Here is a 7474-nt window from a genome sequence, read left to right on the forward strand (position 1 = left end):
ATAAGACTGCAGATTTTTTATTTTGTCGGATCATTTCTGTGAAAATCTTTCCGTTTTCATTTTTGTTATTTTTTGTTCCGTTGTATTATGTTCCCCCAATTGCTTCCATTTACGCTATTACAACGGTTACAGGTGTTACATCTGCCAAATGTTTTTTTTTTGGAAACGCTGGGAAATCATAATTCACCATTTTCACTCGTTTTTTTTTTTACTATTTCCAAGGTTTTTGTACTGATATTTTCGCTCATTCCTCGGTTTGGGGGGAGACGTACAAGGTGACTATTTTTAATTTAGTCGGATGTTTTTGTGAAAATTTCTATTTTTTTTTTCGTTTCCGCAGTTTTCAAAATTCTGTGGGACCAATTATTGCCGTGTCAATCTAGGTGGCAAAGCGAAGACTAAGCAAAATAGAAAGCGCCAAATTTGCGACCTCGCAAAGCGAAAAGTTAGCCGAGCATTTCGCAACTAACGAAAACCACCAGATGCCTTTGTAACTCGCGTGGTATTCCGCCTTTCTCAAAGCTAAGCTACGCGGTACCACCCGACACAAAAATATGCATACTTTGCTCGCGTTTTTACTCGTGGAAACCAAGAGCAGCAGAATGTAGGAGTATTGCCGACTGTAAAAATGCAGTACCGCAAACGTTGCGGAAGGCCGGCGCACCCTTCTCATTGACGGGGTCGCCCCCAGAGGCCAGCTTTGTCCGTGAATGAAATTTCGCCCGGCGTTTCGTGAGCAGAAAAGCATTAAAGAACTCTGGTAACAGTAAGTACACCTATTTGAAGAGCGCACAGTAGGATTTAGTTTTGCGAGCACTTCATGCGCTTACGTCACCAACCATCAAATATCACCTATACGATGCTCGAAATGTTCAAAAGTGGGTTAGCGGCATTAGGTTGTGCGTCTCCTCCTGGCCAATCGTTGTTTTCAGGGGATAGAGGATTCAGTGCTACACGTCCGGCTCCTGTTACCTACCATGCAGGAAAGCCCGTCCTGTTCGTTTTCCCAACGGAAGGAGAATCGACAGCGGTATGTGCACCTTGAGACCCTTTCGCCCGTCATCTGCAAAACAAGCATACAACCATTTGTAACATGCCTTCACGTGCGAACTGACTCTCAAAAGTGGCGCCACTTGAGGTTGCCTATTACTGTTGATTCTAAAAACTATACCAAGAGAAGTCGCCATAAATGATAAAAAACAAATTTCTTATTGTAATGAGCCGACATTCGCATCAGCCTAAGAGAGAAATTTGTTGAAATATTTGTTAAAGCGCTCCATGTTGATGCCGCTATTCCATGGGGAGTGGTTGAGGCACCTAATCTCGCTCTCACTACAGTGATACTGGCTACTCAGTGAGCGTTAGAATATATGCCGATCGGGTAAAAATAGAGACAGGCAGCTTAGAATTCGATGGAAGCAGTCTGCCTTGATTTTGACCCGACAGGCCTAAGCGTTACCGGTCTTCACTGTCCAGAACAATTGTCATCATCATCATCATCATACTCATCATCAGCCTAGCTACGCCCCATGCAGTGCAAAGGCCTCTCCCATAAATCTCCAATTATTTCGATCCTGTGCTAACTGCCACCAATTTATCCACAGAAACCACTTGATGTCATCTGCCCATCTAGGTAACTTCGTGCCGCCCCCTGCCAGGCTCGTCTTCTCTAGGGATCCACTCTGTTAACCTTAATGACCAACGGTTATCTTGGTTTCACATTGCGTGCCCTCTCAACACCCATTTCTTCTTCTTCATTTATACTAATTTGTCCTTAGCACGCGTTTGTTCCCTGACCCAATCCGCTCTCTTCTTGTCCCTTAATGTTACACCTATCATCGTTCGTTCAAGTGTTCGCTGAGTTGAACCCTTTTAGTATGCCTCCAAGTTTCTGCCCTGGAGGTGCAGAAGCAATTGTAGTGGATGTTATATCAGGTGCGTAAAACCGCTCTCACCCTGCATGGGGGCTCAGATAAGGCATTGTACTCTGAGCCCAAGACCGCGGGTACGATTCTTGGCCGCGCGGGCCGCTTCTCTTATCGGAGGCGAAAAGCGAAAACGCCCGTGAGTTCGAGATTTGGCTCACGTTAAAGATGCCTACCACTAATGCCTACCTACCACAAATTCCTCTAGCTGAACCTGTGAAACTCGCGGCGGGGGTAGTGTGTTGATGATTGTAATAAGGTGGCCGCTGGCACGGGAACGGGGGCACGGGCCGAGCTCGCGCCGCCCGCGCAGGCAGTGGCTCGTGACCAGCCCAGCGAACGGGCGACCTGCTGTAGGGCTGCCTTCTTACATCGCTATCCGCGACACTAGCAGTGGAGGGAAAAGACCGTTACCGCAGTTACGCCCTATCGTGTTCTCTCCTCCTTTGTAGCTCCTCGACAAATAAATGGGGGACATGTTTTGTCGATATGCCTCATTTCTTACAATTTCTTTCTAAACATCATCATCATCAACAGCCTACTCAGGTTTAGTGCCGGGCGAAGGCCTTTCCCAATCACTACCGACCACTCCTACCTCCGCCGTTCGAGTCAACTGTTGGTTACCCAATTCACTATTTCACCCCTCCATCGTGTTATCGGACTTCCCGTCCTTCTTGACGGATGGCGGGTAAATTGTACAAGAAAAAACTGCCAAACCTGTATACGCAATGCCTAATGATCTCGTGTGTACCAGAATTTGGGAACAACGCGAATATCATCCTAATCCATAAGAAAGGAGACGAGGGACTTGAAACATTACATGCCGATCGGCTTACTGTCCGTCGTCTACAAGGTATTTACCGAAGTAATCGCAAACAGAATTTCTGCCACCTTTGATTTCAGTCAAACCAATGAACAAGCAGGGTGCGATGTCATCGGCAGGATCTGTGGACCTTTGGTGGTGGCGCGAGATTTTCGACAGATGCGGACCACGGTAGAAATGCGTCAAACGGTTTATGGGGTACGAAATCCAAGTAATGGTTAAAAAATGACAGTCTTAAAGTCTCTTGACAGGTGACGGCGGGTGACCGACTTGGTGGGTGACAGACTTGGCGGGTGACGGCAACGGCGACCGAGAGCAGGGAGCGTAACTGCGGCAGATCAGCAGCCGGCGACAGGCCTTCTGCACTGGCAATCCGGTCGACTGCTGCAATATGTTTCCGTCCCTCGAACCAGGCGTAAGCCGGGGGGGGGGGGGGGATTCCGAGCACCGCTCTCTTCTTTCTCTTCTTCAGCGCCCCCTCCTATTTGGTTGTGGTGGTGACAGAACATCAGTGCCATGTGCCATTTTCTTCGTCTCCATCTTCTTTTCTCGGTTACAAAACGGGTTTTTTATCTGTCGTCACTAGTGCTTCTTTTCCTCGCCGCCACGACCATTGACAGGGTTTTATAAAAGCTATTGAACAATGAACGATATTCGAACTATGAATCAGGTGGTAGAGAAATCCGCGGAGTGTACTCAACCCTCATGTATAGCATTCATAGATTACGATAAAGCATTTGACTCTATCGAAATCTCACCAGTCGTTCAGGCATTGCGGAATCAGGGTGTAGGCGAGAATTACTTAAAAATACTAGAGGATATGTATATTGGATTTACACCTACTATCGTTCCCCTTAAAGACAGCAGTAGAATGCCTATAAGGAAAAGCGTCAGACAAAAAGACACAATCTTCCCAATGTTCTTCACAGCATGTTTACAAGATGTATTCAGAACAGGATTGGGAACAGGTTGGCGTAAGGGTTAATGGAGAATACCTTAGCAACCACACATTTGCTCATGACTTCGCCAATGGCTAAGTAAATCGAGGGACGAATTGCAAAGGACGATTACCGCACTGGACAAGCAGAGTAAAATCGGGGACCTGAAAATTAATATCCAGAAAACTACAGTGATGCTTAATAACATCGGGAGAGCACAGCGGTTTGAGATAGGTGGCGAGGCAGTGAAAGTAGTAAGCAAATATATCTATTTAGGCCAAGTAGTGACTCCAGATACCAACCATGAGGCAGAGATAATAATAAGGACAAAAATAAGTGCAGTGCAATCGGACGGCATTCACAGATAATACAGAGCAGCCTGCCATTGTCCCTGAAGAAGAAGTTCTATGGCAGCTACATCTTACCGGTGCTCACCTACGGGGCAGAAACTTGGAGGCTCACTAAAAGGGAACGATTTATTTGAGAGCGACTCAGCGATCAATGGAACGGTAGATGATAGGTGTAAGAGTAAGGGACACGAAGAGAGCGGAGGGGAGCTGGGAACAAACGCGTGTTAAGGACACACTAGTACAAACAAAGAAGAAACGGGTGTGCGCAGTACCCGCCGCGGTGGCTCAGTGGCTAAGGTGTTGCGCTGCTGAGCACAAGGTCGCGGGCTCGATTCCCGGCCGCGGCGGCCGCTTTTCTGATGGAGGCGAAAAGCAAAAACGCCCGTGTGTACGAGATTTCGGCGCACGTTAAAGATCCCCAGGTGGTCAAAATTAATCCGGAGCCCTTCACTACGGCGCGCCTCATCGCCTGCGTTGCGTCGGCGCGTTAAACCCTACAATCAATCAAACGGATGTGCGCAGTGCATGTTATGTGAAGGCAAGACAACTGCTGGTCATTAAGGATAGCAGAGTGGATCCCCAAATAAGGCAAGCGTGGCAGGGAGGGCAGAAAGTTATGTGGGCAGATCAAGTAAATAAGTTTGCGGGAATAAATTGGTGGCAGTTAGCAGACGACCCGTATATTTGGTGGTCCATGGGAGAAGCCTTTGTTCTGCAGGGGGCGTAGATAGTCTGGTGATTATTATTATTATTATTGTTAATATTTTCTCGAGTTTATTCCCTAACCCATAAAGGTCCTTTTCTGTCCCTAAGTGTTACTTCTATCATTATTCGTTCCACGGCCCACCTAAGCTTCCCGACCTAAGTTTGCTTTCCAGCTGTTTAGTAAGGCGCCAAGTTTCAGCTCAGGTATGCCGTCATCAGCACTATGAATTGGTTGTAGATTTTCTGCTGTGTGACAGAGGTAGCTTACTTTTCATTATTTGGGGGTGCTGGCTGAGTGTCGCCCAACCCATACGAATTGTGCGCCGGTCTTCTCTTTCGTGGATGGGTTCAGGACTAACCATTTGACCGAGCTAGTTTTATTTTTTCACTTGTACTCGCATTTAATTCCGTAGTTTGGAGAGGGCGCTTTCGGCATGCTTACTCCTGATTACTTATGATTTATTTACACTTATTTTAAGCCCATCCCCGAGCTTTCTGATTGCAGTATTGCAGGTGTTCTTCAGTCTCACTCAGCAAGAATCTGTCGTCTTCAATCCTCAAATGGCTCAAGTATTCTCCATTTTTTCTTAATTTCGTGTTTTCGCTGTCAAGCTTTCTAAAATCCCCTCTATACATGTTGTGAATAGTTCCAGCACTGTGGAATCTCCCTGTCGTACTCCCTTTCGGATCAGAAATTTATCGCTTTGCTTGTGATGTGTTATCCTGCCCGTACATCATTCATAAATGTCGTCTACAATTGTGATGTAGGTTTCGTCAATACTGTGGCCTTTTAATGCTTTTAGCACGGCTGCGGTGTGTACTGAGTCAAACCCTCTCTCAAAGTCTATAAATGCGTTTCTGCGTCCTCCGGTTTTCTTCTATTACTTGATTGACAACATGGTTATCATGCATGGTTGATTACCCTTTTGTAAAACCAAGCAGCCATCTGGGTTGTTCGGAATCCGGCTGTCACCTATGCGGTTAACTGTAAGTTTGCTAAACAATTTTAAACAGCTTAGAGTAGGCTGATGGATCGGTAATTTTTAAGGTCCATGGTATTTCTATTTTTATATATAAGAATAATATTAGAATTTTTCCAGGATGTGCGCAGTTTTTGAGTTTTCAAGCATTCGGAAAATAGTGGAGCAAGCTTTTCAGTACAAAATCTCCTCCATAGAATTATGGAGACTGGCAGAATTTTAAGACAACAAATTTTAACACGTTTGTTCCCTCATTAGTCATTGGTATGAAGTTTTCCAATTCCTAGTGAATGCTACAAGAAACCAATTGTGTCTACTATTGTCACAGTGCGTTCAATTTGATGAGAGCTAGGCGGAAAACAATTAGTACATTTTTCAGCGAACACAACATGTGAAAGAGCCTTGGAAAATCTTCAATACCACAGTGAAAAATTGAGTCAATTTTATTATAATATCTAATAGGCGTATTTGGGCGGGATAGGAAGATACGGGGCCAATTAAAAAGCAGCGGTAACAAGATATAGACAAAAATTATTACAGTCGATTTTAAGAGAGAATTGACTGAAGCAAAAAAGGGAACAAAATTCGCACTATAAAGAGACATGGAGTATATGTTCAAACTAATGCTTAATGGTGGACGTGCGGTTCTAACCAGTGTGGGCGAAAATAGATGAGACATGCTTAATCGCCACATATCACCATATCTACAGAAGGAGTAGTAGCTGCGGGGCTGTAGTGTAGGGGTAACCTGGAATAATAAGTGGTAAGAATGGGAGACTGACATTGAGAAGCGCAGGGAAATGGGTATATGAAGCACGAGCTCGACGAATCATATCAAATTCACAGAGTTTCAAAATTATTCCAAATCAGAAAGGGTAGTGACATTCCCAGCTAAAACACTCTAAAAATAAAAAGTGATTTAGAAAGAAAGGAAGCCTAAGGCTTACAGAAACCTTTATTATTTTCTCCGTGTTTAGGCTTGTCATAAGCAAAACGGAATGTGTGCACTGAGTTACAAAAATCATATTATAACAAATGTAATTGAGATAGCGAAAGTTTCTAAAAGGTTCTACGCCGACCTGCGCGCTGCCGCGACTCTTGGACAAGATACAGTACTGAAAGGACTACCCTAGTACTGAAAGTTCCAACAGAGATTGAAGACGACGTGAAAGGCATGTAAATGGTTGAGGACCGCGAAATTCACAGAAAACGGTGGTTTTACCAGGGCTCTACTAAAGAATATTGCTATATTGTACCAGAAAATATTCTAAAATATTCGAGTAATTTGTCAGGAAATTGTAGGTACCATTACCCTAAAGAATGCTCATTTGGTTTTAACTGAGGAGGAGCCTAATGGAAAAAATAAACTAATTAAAAACCCATCAGCCTACTGGCTTGTGTATACAACTTGCATACCAAGCTGAAATTAAACCAGCCTAGCTAGGCGGTAGAATTCAAATACGCAATGTCCAGACTTCCATGTTACGCCCTCTAGCTCAGCGCTAAATCAATCAATGGCTAGAGTGCCGTTCGACGGCTTTCGAATTTAAAGCTGGCCTGGCATGTTATCGACTGTCTGGCGTACTCTTTGTTGTAGCGTCTACATCTTATTTTCATGATCAGTAGATCGAAAGTTCGAAAGCGGTGCTTGCATGGTTCTCATTTTTTAGTTTTTGTCGTTGGGAAAATTTTTATTTTGGTTTGTTTTAGTTTCAAGTGATTTGTTGAATTGGTTCTCGTGGTATAGCTGAGC

The sequence above is a fragment of the Haemaphysalis longicornis genome, unplaced genomic scaffold (genome assembly GCF_048455015.1).
Source record: "Haemaphysalis longicornis isolate Haplotype H1 unplaced genomic scaffold, Haemaphysalis longicornis Haplotype H1 scaffold_7, whole genome shotgun sequence".
Classification (NCBI taxonomy): domain Eukaryota; kingdom Metazoa; phylum Arthropoda; class Arachnida; order Ixodida; family Ixodidae; genus Haemaphysalis; species Haemaphysalis longicornis.